Consider the following 19,583-nt stretch of genomic DNA (forward strand, 5'->3'; position numbering starts at 1 on the left):
GAAAAGAGCACGGGCTTTGGAGTCAGAGGTCATGGGTTCAAATCCCGGCTCCTCCACTTGTCAGCTGTGTGACTTTGGGCAAGTCACTTAACTTCTCTGCGCCTGTTACCTCATCTGTAAAATAGGGATGAAGACTGTGAGCCCCACGTGGGACAACCTGATCACCTTGTAACCTCCCAAAGCACTTAGAACAGTACTTTGCACATAGTAAGCGCTTAATAAATGCCATTATTATTATTATTATTATCATTTTGAGCAACTTCCCAGCTGCCACTCCAGCCTGAACCCTTCTGATGGTGGGCAATAAGGCTAGTGAGACTGCTGCCTCTCTTGCTTACATCTGAAGCTGCCCTTCTTGGTCCAGGGTCCAGGGGAGTAAAGGCAAGCAAAGGAAACCAGAAGAATTATCCTTTTGCACAGATTCTCTTTCCTTTGGCAGATCATCTACCAGTGGGAAAGCAGCATGGAACTTAGCAGACCTCTAAGTGAATTAGACAGTGCTATTAAAGATTGCTTCCATGCTGGTGAAACCCCACCTGGAGACATGACTGCCAACTAAAGCTGTTTCAGCCAAGATCTGCCAAGATTCAAATCTCCATCAGGGCAATGGGGAAAGTGCTTGATCTCCTTCTCTGCAGTCTCACATTTCCTTCTGACTTCAGGGCATCAATTAATCAATCACTTGTATTTATTGAGCACTTATTGTCTGTACAGAGCACTGTACTAAGCACTTGGGAATGTGAAATACAGAAGTGATACTCAATACCTGCCTACAAGGAATTTATAGTCTATACGAGGAGACTGTATATAAAAAAAACAGCAGGCAAGGTCCCTGTGCTTGAATGGCTCACAGTCTATTAGGGGAGGCTGTAGGCATTAAACAAAAATAATATTCATGAATTAAAAATGAAAAAATCTGAAGAAAATTAGACGCAAGTGAATACATCTCCCCGACTGTTACCCAAGAGTAACTCCTAGTCTCGACAACTCAGGGACGGGTTGAGGCTGAGATTGGTCACTCCTCCTCCCTTCTCCAAGACTGCCCAACTATGAGGTGATTGCCAACCAGCTGCAACTCACTGAGGGCAAACTCGACTCCTTCTCTCCCGGCCTCTCTGTGCCACTGCTTGGGAAGGTTCAAGGACCATCTCACAATTCTCCATCTATCCTGGCAAACCATGCTAACTACACCTGTGTAGCTCATAACAGCCTCCACCTCTGTCTCCCTCTTCCCTATAACTCTACCTGTGTGTCCCACCGAGGGCTCACACTGTACCATGTTCAAAATCAATCAATCACTCTAATGCTAGCCTACTCACTCTACCCTTATCTCATTTGTCTCACTCCCAACCTATTGCTCACATTCTTCCCTTCTACCCTTATCTCATTTGTCTCACTCCCAACATATTGCTCACATTCTTCCCTCCGGCCTGGAGCTCACTCTCCTTTTATATACAACAGTCCACCACTCTCTGCACCACAAAAGCCCTACTAAAATTACACCTCCTCTGAAAGAGCTTTCCTGACTAAAGCCCACATTTCTTGTATTTGCCCTCCCTTCTGAGTTGTCTGTGCTCTTGGATCTGTACCCCCTTAAGATTTTGGTAGTCAACCTACCCCAGCCTCACAGCACATTTGCACATATCCGTTTTCCCTATCTGTAATTTATTTGAATATCCTTCTCCCCTTCACATTGTAATGTTCTTATTGGCAGGTATTGGGTCTACCAACTCTATTGTGTTGTACTCTCCAAAGCATGTAGTACAGTGTTCAGCACACAGTAAGTGCATAATAAATACCATTGATCAATTGATCAATTCATCGGTGGATTCCCACAGCACTTATATATATATCTGTAATTGATTTATATAGATGCCTGTCTCCCTCCCTAGATTGCAAGCACATTGTGGCCAGGGAACATGGGCTACCAACTCTCTTATACTGTATCCTTTCAGGATCTTAGTACACTGCTCTGCACAAAGTAAGGACTCAATAAATATGATCGATTAATTGGTGGATTGAAAAATCTGCAGGCAAATTTCACCTGTGTGGAAATAACTATAATGTAATATCACCCTTTCCTCCAGAGCTTGGGATTTCTAAGAGATCACAAAATAAGCAATTACCCAGCAGTTCTGGTGGGGCTCTATCAATTTAGAAAATGGTGTTTGCAGGAACAGCAACAAATATGGAATTTCACTTGTTTCCTGTACATATCCCTACCACAAACCATGCACCTCAAATTTTTCACTTCCAATAAACAGCTATTAGCTTTTATTTTACCCATGTTTAAACAGCCTAAAAATTATTAAAAATTATTCTAGAACTCTCTCTGTATTTTCCAAGCTCTTAATAATATTAACTACTTGATCACATTGTATCCCCCAAGTGCTTAGAATAGTGCTTTGCACATAGTAAGCGCTTAACAAATGCCATCATTATTATTATTATTATTATCACACAACACCCATATAACCATATAAGGAAGGTATTATTATTCCCATTTTATAGAGAAGGACATTGAAACTCAGAAGATTAAGTAATTTAACTAAAACAGCATGGCCCATCAATGGCTGAGGCAGAATTCAGAATTAGAAGTCTGGCTCTCTGTCCTGTTTTCAAACAGTTCCTGACTACAGAGAAAGTGTTTTCCCAGTACTGCTATTTACCTTTAAATTATGTCCAATTGTGCAATCCTTCGAATGCATAAGAGAAAACTGTATATCTATAACTCCATTACTTAGAAGTAGTATATATAGAAAGCAGCATCCTGTGATAAAATAAATTAATATCAGTCCAATGTGCTGTGGGAATTAGAAAGGATCACCTAATGCAATTTAGCGAATTGGACTTTTTAAGGTGTAAAGTGTAACCGTTAACACCTTTCGCAATTTTAATATTTTCCAGTGAGATCATTGGAACTAAAATGGCAGATTTGAAGCCATTTCCAAGTAGATGTATTTTGTCCTGTGATACCTCACAGAAATAGGAAGGACATGATAATCCCATGCCTCATGCAAAATCAATTACATTTTAGTTCAGGCTTCTCAGTCACTGAAACAGGATATTATTTTATATCTTGAACAATATGTTGTTCAGTTACTAAGGAAACCACTAGCAAAAACTAAGTTTACAATGATGCATTCTCAAGAAACTGAGTACAATGTCAGTCTCTGGGGTATCATTACAAAGTGCTATTTGCATTTAAATTTCTTATAACCCTTAAGCAACTGAATTGTTTGTTTATAAGCATGGGTATGATCTTGGATTGGTGATGCTGTTTTTTAGCATTACTAACCAATATATTGATATTTATCCACTTGGAGAGCTACTTCCAGAGAGAGCTGTTTGCTGAATATGTGAATTATTATTTTAAAGCAGTTTTACCTTGGATTTCCACTGATGTTTCTGGTCAAACCTCAGTGCATTATGTGTTGTTCACTAATGAATGCTGCACATTCTGTTTCACACATGGTAACAAATAGGCTAAGTCATGTTGACTTATACAGTCGTGTGTCACAAATAAAAATATTCTACAGGAATCAATATATCTGCTTTGCACACAAGTCCTCCAGGGTCTCTGACTATTCAGGCTGGTTCTAGGTTCCTAAGGGAAGTCAAGGAAAACCCCAGATTTTTCTTGACAGACACTTGCCTCTTTTGTCAAAAAGAAACAGCAAATATTCTGATGAGTTACTGATGCTTTTATAGTTGAAAACTCTCCTGACAAACTACTCCGCTGACCGAAGATGACAAGGCCCTGACATGCTGCCTCTGCTTTCAGAATAGATAGAACCGTTGTAAAAGCTGATCTCACTGAATGCAATCATAAAAAAGGAGGACTCAGGGGTGGTGGTTGTTTTGTGGTTTTTTAGTGGGGTTTTTTCAAAGAAATCAACAGACAATTTTTCCTCCTATAAGAAAGCTTCCCAGCTGTGTCCTTTGTCTTAAGATTTTGCACTCAGAACTTTGTAATTATTTCTTTGAAAAAATAAACTTCTGCAGGCCCTAAATTTATTCTATATTTAGTGAAATAGAACCAAGCAAACGGGATAAAATGAGCTTTTGCTAAACAAATCACTTTTATGACTAAGCAGTCACCCTCACCCAAAGGAGCAGAGAACCCAAATGGGAAAGGCAAAATCTCTGCTCTCCAGACAGCCAATTGCAAATGCAGCCTTCCACAATAAAACAAATTTAATTAAGTAACATTCTAACATTGGAAAGTGCGCCCTTGATTTAGATCAGTTGTGGTTTTTTTCAGAAAATTATTTTAGCAAAGTAATTGTAAGCCAGGCTTTCATGCTCTTTCATTTTTCTTTCTCTTCCCTTACCTAGCCCTGCATCATCTTGCATGATCAATTCACTGCTCCTGAAAAATAAGAAATTACAAACCCAAGAGGGATCACATTTTCCTAGGATTCCACGAAACAACTACACCGTAGGCTAATTCAGTGTAAGGTTTCTTTCACGTTTCATCAATATGCCGTAGGTCTGACCTGGAGAATCCCCTTCAATTGATGGAAGAAAGTAATTAAGTCTCCAGGCTCATCCCAACCTGTGCAATCTCATGTGCAAAGACTGCTCTTTGAGCCAAACAGCTTGGTGGTTTTATGACAAAGACTCCTGTAATGTAGGGTGAACAATTAGAGCAGGCAGTGTGATTCTCTCTTGGGGCTTGACGCTTACTGAAGTGCTACAATCACCAATCTAATTTGAAAGGAGACTGGTTACAACCCGCTTTCTTCCGAGGCGGACGGCTTCCTGATTCATCTGATTAATCATCTAGCCTCCCGGTTCCCCTTTCCGTTCTCATTACGCCCGGCCTCAACCCTTAGAAAATGCTCTGGGATGTCTCCTGGTTGGCGAGAATCACATAATCAAACTCAAATCCTCAGACAGTATATGTTGTTTCCTGGTGAACTACAAAGTCCTGAAAATAAATGTGTCACTGGAAAGTTGAAAGTGATTTCAGCGAGTTTCTTCAGGCGATCAGTTCAGCTGAGTTCCCAAACCAGAGGAGGCACTTTGAAAGGTAAAACATACCTTCTTTCCTTTACTGGGAGTATTTTGATTTCCGTGCAAGAGCTCGCTGGCCCCCTGGACAGGCAATATGTCAGACCCGTCCAACCTTCAGAAGACGCTTAACTGAACTAAAGGGAGAATTTACCCTTTTCTGCTTTACATGTCACTCCCTGTCATTACTTCAGACTTCAAGTTCTTTAGAAATGCTGTCCGCTTTCTCCCCCCTAGTATAAAACACCAGTATTATAGTTTAGGTAGAGCTGTGGTACATTTTATTAAAACATTTCCCCCCCAGCCCGCCAAAATAAAAATAAATTATTTTTAAATTATTATAGGTACAAGAGTTTCTGGCTTTTAATCTGTTAGCCCAAAGAAATAAATTTGGAACATTCAGTTTTCATTGAGGGTCAAGACCCATTTTCAAATTACGGAGCCTGCAAACCCAAGGCCTTAACAGTATCTCTGAAGGACACCGCATCACCAGGGTTGAAACAATTAGCTAAAAGGCTAGCTTCTAGCTAGAATCTTCTAGCTGACTATTTTTGGTCATTTAAAAATTCCTCTCCTGATAGTTTTAGGTGGTATGATAGGGTAGAACCCGCTCACAAGAAACATATTCTAAGCAATTAAATTGTAAAAGACCAGTTATGAACTAATTTCCTTCATTTTGTTATCGAATTATTGTTAAACATGGAATCTTCCCTTGCTAAGCCAAAACACAATGTGATATGCCAGTGTGTCCAGCGCACAGCACATAGAGAAAGAAGCACGACCCTGGACAGCACAGCACAGCAAGTGCAGCTGAACATTTACTACCCTGCTTGCGTACTGGGTGGAAATGTTTCTCATTCCCAGAAATCACTGACACATTCCCGTTTCACTTCTGCTTTGACCAAGAAAGGCCTGAACTGTACAAGCAAAAGCAGCCCTTAAGGCATAAAATATCCGCATGGAATTTATGCCTCTCCCTGCATTTGTATGATCTGAATTTGAGAATAGAATGAACTGTTTTGCATTTGTAACTGCTGGGCGTTAAGGGTGCAAGGAGAATGATTGTATCATAAAATCCAGCTGTGGTTGGGTGAATTTGTAATAGCATTTTTCTCCTCATTCAGGTCCCTCCAGTGAATAAACGAAAGTTCCCTGTTTCTCATCGGTTTTCATCCACTTCCTCTACCTCAACTCAGGTTCAAAGCCATAAAAAATCCTTTGTCTTGCCCCTGGCATGAGGTCATGAGAAAAGACTTCAGAGGGCACTTTGTTTTTAATTTATATGTTTTATCCCATTGTCTCAGGGGGACATACGTTCTCCCACTTGCTGTCTCTTTTCCTGCTTCAGATGGGACTCTGAACTCTTTTTCTGTCACAGTTTTCTTCTCTTAGAATCCAGAGTGGTTTTTCAGCAAATGTTTTCTGGGCTTGTTAAACAGCCATGAATGGTCTGTGCATCAGTTCTTTGTCCAGGACCTGATTTCATCGAGAAAGTTTCTGTTTTCTCCCACTACTGCTCTCCCTAATTTTCTATTCTTCTGTGTCTCTCTTCCTCTCCATCTCTCATCCTCATCTCTCTGTCTCTTCCCCGCTCTCACTCTAAGCCTCTGTCATCATTTTTGTCTCTCTCCATCTCCCACCCTCTCCCTGTCTCTCCATCTCTCCCTCTCTCTCTCTGTGCCACTCCTGTTGTTTTTATTTTCTGAGTCTCGATTTTGAAAATGACTTCATTGTTTTATCATTTTGAATTATAAAATTTGACAATTTTGAATCAAACAAAAATACATCTTTAGGTTTAAATTTAACTGATTTATCTCAGTAAATTACTTCCTGTGTGGAAACTTAATGAACCCAGGTAACTGCAAGTCAGGCAAGATGGGGGGAACATTAACTCATTCTAGCGATTAAGGAGCCATTTAGCACATTGCTGCAATGAATGCCCAATCTTTTCAGCGATGTACTCAGGGTCTCCTACTGATCTATGAAAATTTGTGCTCCAGGCACTAGGAGAATTGAGCTGGAAATCTACAGAGATTCCTTCAGCATATATCTAAGAACTAGCACGTTCACAATGCAGATGTCACTTAGTATCACTTAAGACACTAAGCCCTACCGAGAGCTCACCTCCTCCAGGAGGCCTTCCCAGACTGAGCCCCCTCCTTCCTCTCCCCATCCTCCTCCTCCCCATCCCCCTGCCTTACCTCCTTCCCCTCCCCAAGCACCTGTATATATGTATATATGTTTGTACGTATTTATTACTCTATTTTATTTGTATATATTTATTCTATTTATTTTATTTTGTTAATACGTTTTGTTGTCTGTCTCCCCCTTCTAGACTGTGAGCCTGCTGTTGGGTAGGGACCGTCTCTATATGTTGCCAACTTGTACTTCCCAAGCGCTTAGTACAGTGCTCTGCACACAGTAAGCACTCAATAAATACAGTTGAATGAATGAATGGATATAATTCTTACGTGTCAATAACCTAGAACCGAGAAGCAGTGAAGCCTAGTGAGTAGACCACAGGCCTGGGAGTCAGAAGGCCCTGGGTTCTAATCCTGGCTCTGCCACTTTTCTGATGTGTGACCTTGGGTTAGTCACATAACTTCTCTGTGCCTCAGTTGCCTCATCTGTCAAATAGGGATTCATACTATGAGCCCTACGTGGGACAGGGACTGTGTCCAACCTGATTATATCTACCCCAGCATCTAGTACAGTGCCTGAACTTAGTAAGCAATTAACATATATTACAATTATTACTATGGGAAGCAACGTGGCTACGTGGATAGAATACAGGCCTGAGCAGCAGAAGGATCTGGGTTCTAATTCCACTCTACAACATGTCTGCTCTGTGACCTTGGGTGGGTCACTTAACTTCTCTAGGCCTCAGTTACCTCATCTGTAAAATGGGGATTAAGAGTGTGAATCCATGAAGGACAGGGACTGTGTCCAACCTGATTAACTTGTATCTACCCCTGCGTTTTGAACAGTGCTTGAACATAGTGTCTAAACATACCATACTTATCATTGTTATTATTATTAGAAGCGGGGGGGAGATTGGGAGAAGGAATTTTAGGAGGTCCAGGTCATGGGAAAAAAATGGGCCTCCCATGAATAGATCTCTTAGTGGCTCTCTCTTCTGTCTTTCCTCGTGTAAACTCCCCTGACCTAATTATTTCTGGCAATAGATTAGGCTGTAGCTTGGGTAGAAACTTTCAACATACCCTTCTCCTCTACATTGCACTTGTTGGGGCTCTTAGATTAGCGGAAAATTCACTTTGGAATGTCAGGTGAAAAAAGAGTCATTAGGGCCCAAGGAGTTGCATTTTTATTGATGTAGAGTTAATTTCCTAGCTAGGGTTTTTCTCTATCTGTTGCCGAATTGTACTTTCCGAGCACTTAGTACAGTGCTCTACACACAGCAAGTGCTCAATAAATACGATTGAATGAATGAATGAATGAATACTGATAGAGAAATTCCACACTTAGTGTCTCCCTTTAAGAAAGAAAAAGAAAATAATTATGAAGAAGCTCACATGAGAGACAAGGAGAGACCCATAGAAAGTGTTCATTTTGGATGTGACATAATTTCTAACTGAGCGATCCCATAGCAAACCTACCAGCTATGGACAAAAATATTTAGAACTGGCTCTCTGGTTTGTGATAAATAAGCAAGAGGCTTTTCCCAGTTTGAAGGCACAGGATTCAGCCCGAGAGATCTCCTGGCCTCTCTGGCTTCTAGTGGGATGCTGAGTTCCAAACTCCCAGTTCACTCATTCATTCATTTGTACTTATTGAGCAAGCACTGTGTGCAAAGCACTATACTAACTGCTTGGGGTTATAACATGACTGCTACTCCTCTTACTAAATGGCTGATGTGAGCCCGTTGTTGGGTAGGGACTCAGCGCTTAGACCAGTGCTTTGCACATAGTAAGCACTTAATAAATGCCATTATTATTATTAGGGGCCGTCTCTCTATGTTGCCAACTTGTACTTCCCAAGTGCTTAGTACAGTGCTCTGCACACAGTAAGTGCACAATAAATATGACTGAATGATAGATATCTCTCTATTGGCTTTCTGACGCCATCCAGGCATCAGTCTCTAGCTGCCTGTAGATACTTCTTTCCAGAAACTAGTGTCTACATAAAGGTCACTTATGTACATGTAGCAGTAATGATGGTAGTAGAAAGTAGTAACAGTAGTAATAATTCCATTTCTTGAGCACCTATTGAGTAAAAATACTAAGAGATTGTGAAAGTACTACAAGAGCACAAATCCTATTCCTAATCCACAAGGAGTGTACACTCCAGCAGGGAAGACAGACATTAAAATTAATTGTGGTATTTGTTAAATGCTTACTATGTATCAAGCGCTTTTCTAAGCACTGGGGAGACACAAGATAATCAGGTCAGAAACAATTTCTGTCCCTCACAGGGCTCACAATATAAGTAGGAAGGAGAACAAGTATAAAATCCCCATTTCACTGATGAGAAAACTGAGGCACAGTGAAGTGCCCAAGGTGACATAGCAGACCAGTGGTGGAACCAGGATTAGAAAACAGGCCCTTCTGATTCCAGACCTCTGCTCTATCCACTAGGCCATACTGCTCCTTAAAATATTTACAAATATTGGAGTCAGAAAGGCTGTAAGGTCATCATGGGCAGGGGATGTGACTGTTTATTGTTGTACTCAACTCAAGTGCTTAGTACAGTGCTCTGCACACAGCACTCAATAAATGCGATTGAATGAATGAATGAATGTTCATTCAAATATACATATGGGCACAAGAGCAGGAAAATTACTTCATCAGTAAAATGGGGATTGAGACTGTGCACCCCATGTGGGACAGGGACTGAGTCCAACCCAATTTGCTTGTATCCACCCCAGTGCTTAGTACAGTGCCTGGCACATAGTAAATGCTTAACAAATACCACATTATTATTAATAGTAGTAGTAGTAAGATAGATATGTAGAAATAGATACATGTACAACAGAGTTTCTGAATTCTAATTTCAATGAGGAAAGTAAAACAATTCCAACCCTATGGAATAAATGCAGATTATATATGCGTAACCTCATGCTCAGTTTTACGTATAGATTATAATTCTGGTTTACTGGTTACATATGAATGTTTATGCATAACACATTTAATGTGACCTGGGTATTCTAATGTGGATGACAGTCCTCATGCCATAAATATGCAGTTTCATAGCTTCAGGACCACTTTGGATTTTATTAACGCTCAAAACAGTCAGCTGCAGCTCTTTACAGGATTCACTGCAATTGTGTGGCAGCCGTGCACTCTTATACACTGGAGGAGCACTGGCAGCTCCCCATTCTGACCATAAATGATGGCCTAAATCTGTGACCCAGCCCATTTTCATTTCTAGTTTGGCCTTTCTGCTCAAAGACAATACCAGAGATGGTGAAATTCATCCCTGGGTGTTATGTGTGGCTGAAAAGGTAATTTGGGACCCACCGTCCCTGCTGAATTGGGCACACACAAAGACTTTCTTTTGTGGTGTTGTGTTGGTTGCTTGAAGTGCCTGGCACTGTTTTCCCTTTTGCCTTTTTGTTTCACTGTTCTTATAAAGCTTCATCTTGGAAAGAATTGCTCTTTTCTTGATTGCAATGTGTCTTGCTGGTCTCTCTGTGGCTACTGACTCCCCGTTTTCAGCTGAGATGCAGCGTTGTCTGAGGCTTTGTTTTACTTGAAACACTTTTCCTCTCCTCCTTGCTTTCACTTTCCTCATTTCATCTCCCCTAATTTCTTTTTCATGCTTGTGAAGACATGGCCTGGTGAATCTTGAGGTATTTGTCGATTGATTTTTTGAAAAATAGTCATTTTTAAATCTTCAAAGAATATTTTGTTAAAGAGCTGGTATATTGAAAAATCGATTTTTGTTGTCAGAAAAGTATGATTTTGGTGTTCCTTAAATGGCACACTTGAAAAGGAGTAATGCAAAGGAATAAAGGAAAACATGTGTTTCACCGATAGCATTTCATACTAACCATTCCTATTAAACTCCAATTTTACTTTCACTAAAATGTTTTAGTGACATAATTACAATTACCTGCTAACTAAAAAGAAAATGCTATATATCTCATTATGAAATCCAAAATGTTCCATCAGTAGCATTCCACAGTTTTCAATATCAATCAAACTTTTAATTTATAAAAAATGTACTCTGGAATGAATCATGGCCTAAAAAGGACATTTCTATAAAGAAATAATTTTAGCGATAATTTTGTTTATTTTCAAGTAAATATATATGAGAAAGCAAGAGATTCATTAATTAAAAAAACACCTAGAAATTAGACTTAAAATATTTTATTGCCTTATAGCTCAAAAAGCTCTGTGGTTCAAAACTATTTTGTAGTCTCTAGTCTTTAATTGAAATTGAAAAGTTTGATTATTTTTAGAGGTAAGTGGAGATGGAATTTCGGATCCTTTTTTTAAGTCTCACTAAAGGAGATTCAGTCTTCAAATAAGTAACAAAACAAAAAAAAGAACACTTTCTGTAGTTGTGTTTCCAATGTAGGTGTTTAGGGATTTAGGATGCTAGTTACTTTTGAATTTCCAGGTAAAAGCATATTCACAATCAACAGATTTTCATCACGTTGTTTTAATTACTTAAACTATTTGCTGTTTATGCAATATCAGCAGTGAAAGTTAAAAAAAAAAAAAAACACCTTTCTAACCTGCAGGCAAATAGCTGGTGGTGACAGTGGCTCTGGCAGCAGCTAGCAAACACACCAAATTAGGAAGCATCATGGCCTAGAGAATAGAGCGTGAGCCTCGGAGTCAGAAGACCTGGGATCTAATTCCAGCTCTGCCACTTGTCTGCTTTGTGACCTTGGGCAAGTCATTTCACTTCTCTGTGCCCTCATCTGTAAAATGGGAATTAAGACTGTGAGCCACATGTGGGACAGGAACTGTGCCAACCCCATTAGCTTGGATCTACCCCCGTGCTTAGAACAGTGCTTAACACATAATAAGGACTTAACAAATGCCATCACTATTATTATACCATGGAAGGGAGATGGGGATGGGCAGCTAAGTAGGTTTAGGAATCAACCCTTTTCCGGGGCAGAGCCTTGACTATTTCCACAGGTTTCCTGACTGGGCTAAGGATGGCATTATGCCTGGGCAAGGAATTGAGCCACTACCTGGTTCAAACTCCACCTCTCCACCCTTTCCGGCTCGAAGGAAGGGGTTTGGGGGTGAGCTAGCTAGGGCTACATTTTCCTTTTCAAAAACTGTGGGGGCAGAGGGCTAATGATGTTGTCCCCTTGATGCCATGAAATGGTCAACTCTATGGGCATCTGTCCACTGCTCACCCTCCATTGATTTCCCATATTCCCTTGCAACAAGCAAAAGCTGAGAAATGGATTCAGGGCCAAATTTCCTGGGATATCAATCATCAGTGGTATTTATCGAGCACTAACTCTATGCACAGCATTTTACTAAGCACTTGGGAGAATACAATACAACAGAATTAGCAGATATGCTCCCTGCCCACAATGAGTTTACATTCTAGAGGGAGAGACAGACATTAACATGAATAAGTAATTTATAATATATAATTTGAAGATATGTACCCAGGTGGGGCTGGGGGTCCAAAGTCCAAAGGTCACAGAGCCAAGTGCATAGGTGACACAGAAGGGAGAGCAAGCTGGGACAAAGAGGGTTTAATCAGTAAGGCCTCTTGGAAAAGATGTGGCATTAATAACTCTTTTAAAGTGGAGAGAGTGGAGTTCTGGCATATATTGAGCGGGAGGGAGTTCCAGGCTAGGGGAATGATGTGGGAAAGGAGTCTGTGGCAAGATAGATGCAATCAGGGCACAGTGAATAAACTAGAGCTAGAGCAGTGGAGTGTTCAGGCTGGGCTGTACTAGGGGATTAGTGAGGTGAGATAGGTGGGAGAAAGCAGATTGAGTGATTTAAAGCCAATGGTAAGGAATTTCTATTTGATGCGGAGGTGAATGAACAGCCATTGGAGATTCTTGGGAAGTGGGGAGACATGGATTGAACAATTTTGATAATAAATGCTATAGGCGGCAGAGTGAAGCATGGATTGGAGTGGGAAGAGACAGGAGGCCGGGAGATCAGTTTGTAGAAAGATGCAAGAGTCAGTGTAGGATAGGATAAGTGCTTAGATCATCATGATAGCAGTTTGGATGGAGAGGAAAGCATGGATTTTAGAAGTGTTGTGAAGGTAGGACTGACAGGATTTGGTGATAGATCGAATATGTGGGTGGAATGAGAAAGATGAGGCAAAGTCAACGCCAAGGTTATTCATTCATTCATTCAATCATATTTATTGAGCGCTTACTATGTGCAGAGCACTGTACTAAGTGCTTGGGAAGTACAAGTTGGCAACATATAGAAATGGTCCCTGCCCAACAAAAGGCTCACAGTCTAGAAGGGGGAGACAGACAACAAAACAAAACATGTAGACAGGTGTCAAAATCATCAGAACAAATAGAATTATAGATATATGCACATCATTAACAAAATAAATAGAATAGTAAATATGTACAAGTAAAATAGAGTAATAAATCTGTACAAATATATACAAGTGCTGTGGGGAGGGGAAGGAGGTAGGGCAGAGGTGGGGATGGGCGGAAGAGGAAAAAGGTAGGGTGGATAATAGTGCTGTCTACAATGATAGAAAAGACATGGGGAGGGTTTGGGTGGGACGATAAGAAGTTCAGTTTTGGACATTTGCAGTGTCAGCAGGACATCCAAGTAGATATGTCTTGAAAGCAAGAGGAAATGCAAGATCCAGCAGAGGAGAGAGGTCACAGAAGGAAATGTAGATGTGGAAATCATCTGGGTAGAGATGGTAATTGAAGCCATGGGAACCAGTGGGGTCTCCAAGGGAGTGGGTGTAGATGGAGAATAGAAGGGAACCTAGAACTGAGCCTTGAAGTACTCTTACTGTCAGAGGGTGGGAGGCTGAGGAGGATCCAGCAAAAGAGACTGAGAAGGAGCAGATAGACCAAGAGAGGACAGTGTCAGTGAATCCAAGGCAGATGTAAGTACTCTATTCTATGACTGGTCCCTAGCTCACTCTCTTATCCCTGGATTGATTGTTTGATTCCCAGATTGAGCCCCCTCCTTCTTCTCCCCCTCCTCCCCCTCTCTATCCCCCCAACCTTACCTCCTTCACTTCCCCACACCTAGCTCAGCTCAGCTGCTCATCACAACCAAAGTCAATTCTACTAGTCATTTTAAATAGCACCTCATCTTTCATTGGAGTGATCCAGAGATTATTAAATAAAATTGAAAAATGGCATTTGGTAAACGCTTACTATGTGCAGGCACTGTACTAAGCGCCGGCGTGGATACAGTTGCACACAGTCCCCGTCCCACGTGGGTCTCAAGGTCTTAATCCCCATTTTACGGATAGGAACCTGAGGCACAGAGAAGTGCAGTGATTTTGCCCAAGGTCACACAGCAGACAAGTGGCAGAGCCAGCATTAGAACTCAGCACCTGATGCAGTTTCCACTTTCATGGCATAATGAACACAGATTTCATTTTATCCCATTGCAACAAGCTCCACTGCCTCAACTACTAGGTCTGAACATATGACCAAGCCTAAGCAGCAGCACCCCAGCAACCTTGTCATTTCAATTTTTCACACTTTCGTCTGTGTGTGTTTTATGCCTCAACAAAGACTTATCTCCCCAACCCACTGCCACCGGATAATTCTCCGTAACAAAGCTCAGTCTCCATCTCCAACCAGATGATAAAGGGCAAATCCCCAAAGAGAAAAGTAACGGTCACAACCATTTCTACGGGTCCCAATCTCACAGGCGGTGCAGGAACTGATGACAGAGCATCACAACCATAAACAGCCAGTATATGTCCCAGAGGAATTGGAGTTTGAAGAGGGGTTTCTTTAAGAAGAATATCTATCTGAGTCCTCCAGCAGCGTGAAGAGTCTTTACAAGTAGAGAAGCTGTGTTGGCACAACAGACAACATCTTCAAGCTGCGCAGAGTTGCAAATTGCTGCCAGAATAAGAAAGCTAATGTCGATCACACTTAAGGTTTCCCATCCATTCTTCCTTCCACCCCATCGTCTGTGAGCTAATTTTCTGTAAAAATGGCAAAGCCGTAGAGTGTGCAGAAAAGTCCCTTGTCTTATATCAATCTCTTGAGCTAGTCAGTTATGCTATTTACCATGTACCAGCCACAGTGCTAAATGCTGGGTAGATTTAAATATAACAGAGCAGACATTGTCCCTGTTTCACATAGGGATCCTGATTGAGGTGAACATTAATCAGCGCACTGTGAGCTGTCTGTTGATAACAGACAACTGTAAAACATTATCCCCCTAAGTGAAAAGATCCTTGAATACAATTAAATGTTTCAGTTAAAGAGAGCAAGATTAGTGGTTCTCTCAAAATAGGGAGGGTGGGATTTTTGAATTCAATAAGCGCCAATGGGTAACATCCTTAGAACTCAATTGCTCTCCCCATATCCTGTGGAAATAAAAGTCAACTTTCTCTTGTATGGAGTCTTTGAGAGGAAATGCATCCCCAAATACTTTACAGCATTAAATAATGAAGTGCAATGCAATTGCTGTGTGGGTTTATGGTGTCCCAGATCACTGGGAGTCTTGAATTAATACTCCATAACGAGCTATCCCTGGAGAGTAGTAGAGCGTGTCTTATTGCTAGTCAGAGCAAGGTAAGGGATTTGGGGTTGCATAATTAATTAAGGGGAGGTGCTTGGCAGAATGGGGCCTAGAATAGCAGTATTTTATGGAGCTGTGATAGATGCCCATGTGGCAGATTTGAAAAGAGATTCAACGGTGAACAGAGTTCTAAGTTGTTAGATGGGGTGAAGCTGGGGGAAAAGACAAACACTCCAGAAAATTGTGTAGCTCTTGTGCCGTGGAAGATCTATGGAGAGATCATTAAAGCTTCCAATGAACCTTTGAGCCCCAGGTAGAACTATTTTTGTTAGTTTATCTGGCACTGAGCATGTGATTCCCAGTGTTTCAGGCCCCTGGTGTACTGTGTACTCCAGCCCATGCAGATCCGGTACCTTCGTCTCTTAACGTCCGTTCTTTCCTTGAATGAAAAAGCCAGACTTTGGCAACGTAAAATGAATGTGTTAAAGGGTTTTTCAACTACACTAACAATGAGATAATCACTTAAGAGAGCTGATCTAATCATTACGGGCAATTTGTCCTTGCCAAACATTGAAAAATTAGCCCCGAAAGGGGAGTAGTACTACTGAAGCCTGCATCCCGGTAAAATGAGAGGCAAAATGCCTCCCACATATTTTTGCGTAAATTGTTCGGCTGCCTAATTGGGCATGAGGGAAGACAGAATTTATAACCTATTGTTCTTCTGAGCCACAGGTGTAAAGTGAGAGTGTAACAGCTCACAAGCTAATGTTAGTCCAGAAACCCAATCTGAGCATCTTATCTCCGGCATTTGGAAAAATGTCACAATTGTCCCACAGCAAAGTGTGCTCTTCTTTTAGTCCCAAAGATTAGCCGCATTGTGTGATGCTACTTCTTTGCTGGTAGAAAGAGAACAGGAGCCTTACTGCTGTGTTGTTATCTGGAATCTATTATGTTTTACATTTTTCAAAAATCTTTAAGCTAGATCTTTGACATTCAACTGCCTAAAAAGACATACACCACCTGATGAGAAGCTTTGATGTGCATTTTGAGGATTAAATAATCTAGATAGAAGGCAGTGTGTTTCCAGCCAAGAAGAAAACTATGGAGGAAATTTTGCCTCCTGCCGCTCGACACTGCTGGCAGTCAATACCTTTTAGCTTACCCTCTATATTTGATTTCATACATATTTACAGACTATGTTTCCTCTTACTGCTAATTCTTTTGAGACCAAATTAAGAACAAAGATAGCATGAACGGGCTTCATCAAATAAAAATGTAAATATGCTGTATCTCATTTGTGCTTGATAAAACTTTAAATATTTTGTGAAGTGGGATCGACTCTCTACGCCGTTATTCCTGGCAACTGGAAAAATAATAGCCAAAGAAGTAAGAATAATCCAGCTGAGGTTTAAATATTTTTCTGTATTTTGGTAATATAGCCCTTTTTTTGTATTGAACTTTCTGCATCTTCAGATGAGGAATTATTGGCATGCCCCCCACTCCCTCAATCCCATTTCATTTTGCCATGACTAACAATTAAACTATATAGTCATTCAGTGATGATTTCCTTTTTATTCTGCTTATGTCAAAATATTGGTATACTTTATTTTGTTCCTAGAGAGTACTATATTTAAATTAATGAAGGACTTTGGAATCGCTCCTCTTTTTCTGTAAATTTGCCACTCTGGGGCTCCAGATGAATTAGGAGAGAGATCCAAATAGCCACTAGTTATTCAGAACTTTCAATGTTTTATTCCCTAATAGATCTGGCTGATAAACACATTCCTAGTTCGCTAAAAAAACAATTCACAGGGCTGCATTACATCAGCAGAGATGTTCGGTAAATAAAACAAAGTGTCACATTTGTTTCATAAAGCATTATAAATCTTAAGTATGAAAGATGACTGTATTTATATAATGCAATGATAAATGAATTGCTTAGTACAGTGCTCTGCACATAGTAAATGCTCAATTGATAACCACTGATAGCCATTGTAAGTAATGCAAAATAAAGCCAGAAAATGAACTATTTTATATAACTGTTTCAAACAACAGATATGTAAATGTCAAAACTTATTTTGACATAACTTTATTTTTCAATTTGCAAAATAAACCTATGCTTTTCCAAACTCTTGAATTTGCTTTTGAGAGGAAAGATTCACAGTTTCCTGGCCAAATCAGTTTCTTAAATTTGTACTGAAATTCAAATTTAAACTAAATAAACTTTCATAAAATGCATGGCTGGATGTCAATAGTTTAGGCACTAAAGATGTGTAAATATGCTGGTTTTGCTTCATATCTTTTAATAGACATCAGTCTCTGCCAAGGTTATTTTCAATGAAACTTAAAAAAAAGAGCATCCATGCTATTCTTTGTAACTAAGGGTTTTATCGTTCAAACCTTTGTTCTTTCTTTTGCTTGGATTACTAATTGCTTAAATCCTCTAAATGTTTTATTCTAAAAGTTCCTGAATAAGTGATATATGCAGTTGCTCTCTAATAGTTGGCAGGTATGCACAAAGATATGGTTGACCACAACACTCAGAAATGAGTGATCACACCCTTACTTTCATTCCTATCTGAGGGCAAACAGTGCACTCATAATGAGCTCCCATCTAAAATGGGAGGACGAGAGATGGTGTTTTGATGATGAGTAAAGACGTTAGAAAGATTTAAGACTGACCTTTCGAAGAAAATACTTCTTGCTAAATGCATGTTTCCTTTTTAAACATTTGTCCTCAACGTTTCTGTAGGTGAATTGTGTCCTGTAGGTGAAATGTGTCCATGCTAATGAAAGTTTTCATGATCTTTGAATGTCTCAACTATAAGAATAAAGACGCTAGCACTTCTCATCTGCAAAATTATAATCAAAAGAGTTTGAAAATGCTTTCCATAACTGTAAAAACGTGTCATACAAATAGATTCTTCTGAAATCTCAAAGGTTCTACCGCAGTAATTAAAGGTGCAACTTTTGCTTTTATTTAGGCTTTTTTTCTTACCTCTAGGGGCTAATTTAGGATACTTATGCACAAATCACAACCATTTATTTCTCTGCAACATATCATCCATTATTTCAAGTTAACATCTACAGCGTCCTTGCTTTCAAATGTAGATTTTTGCCTCTCCAGATGTAACTAGGTAGAATAACTGGGTATGAAAAATCCTGCACATTCTGCATAGCAGCAAGGATGGCCCTGGAGACTTCTAATGGAGAGAGAATTCAGAATACTTTGGGAGCTCAGCCCTTTTCACCCAACAGCTGGAACAGCCCTTTAATGTTGCTCCCCAATACTCCCTAAGAAGAGAATGTTCCCTGGAACAGTATTCTAGACAAGGTTGGTTGTTTTTGCTACACTTAATTAATTCCCCTTCCTGCCTGATGCAGCAGGACTGTAAGTTCTTTGTGGACAGGGAATGTGTCCGTTTATTCTTATATTGTACTCTTCCAAGCACTTAGTACAGTTCAGTAAGCACTCAATAAATATAATTGAATGAATGAATGTGACCACTGTAAGCTACTAACTCTATTGGGTTGTACTCTCCCAAGCACTTAATAAGTGCTCTGCACTTAGTAAATATTCAATAAATACCATCTAATGAAATTATATTAAATGAAAAAGAACAGGACCTGGTAATAATAATGATATTAGAGAAGCAGCATGGTGTAGTGGATAGCGCATGGGGCTGGGAGTCAGGAGGTCATGGGTTCTAATCTCGACTCTGCCGCTTCTCTGCTGTGTGAACCTGGGCAAGTCACTTCACTTCTCTGTGCCTCAGTTACCTCAGCTGTGAAATGGAGGCTGAGTCTTTGAGCCCCACATAATAATAATTATGGTATTTGTTAAGCGCTTACTATGTGCCAGACACTGCACTAAGTGCTGGGATAGATACAAAGTGGGTTGGACACAGTCCCTGACCCACG

The sequence above is a fragment of the Tachyglossus aculeatus genome, chromosome 4 (assembly GCF_015852505.1).
Source record: "Tachyglossus aculeatus isolate mTacAcu1 chromosome 4, mTacAcu1.pri, whole genome shotgun sequence".
NCBI classification, from domain to species: domain Eukaryota; kingdom Metazoa; phylum Chordata; class Mammalia; order Monotremata; family Tachyglossidae; genus Tachyglossus; species Tachyglossus aculeatus.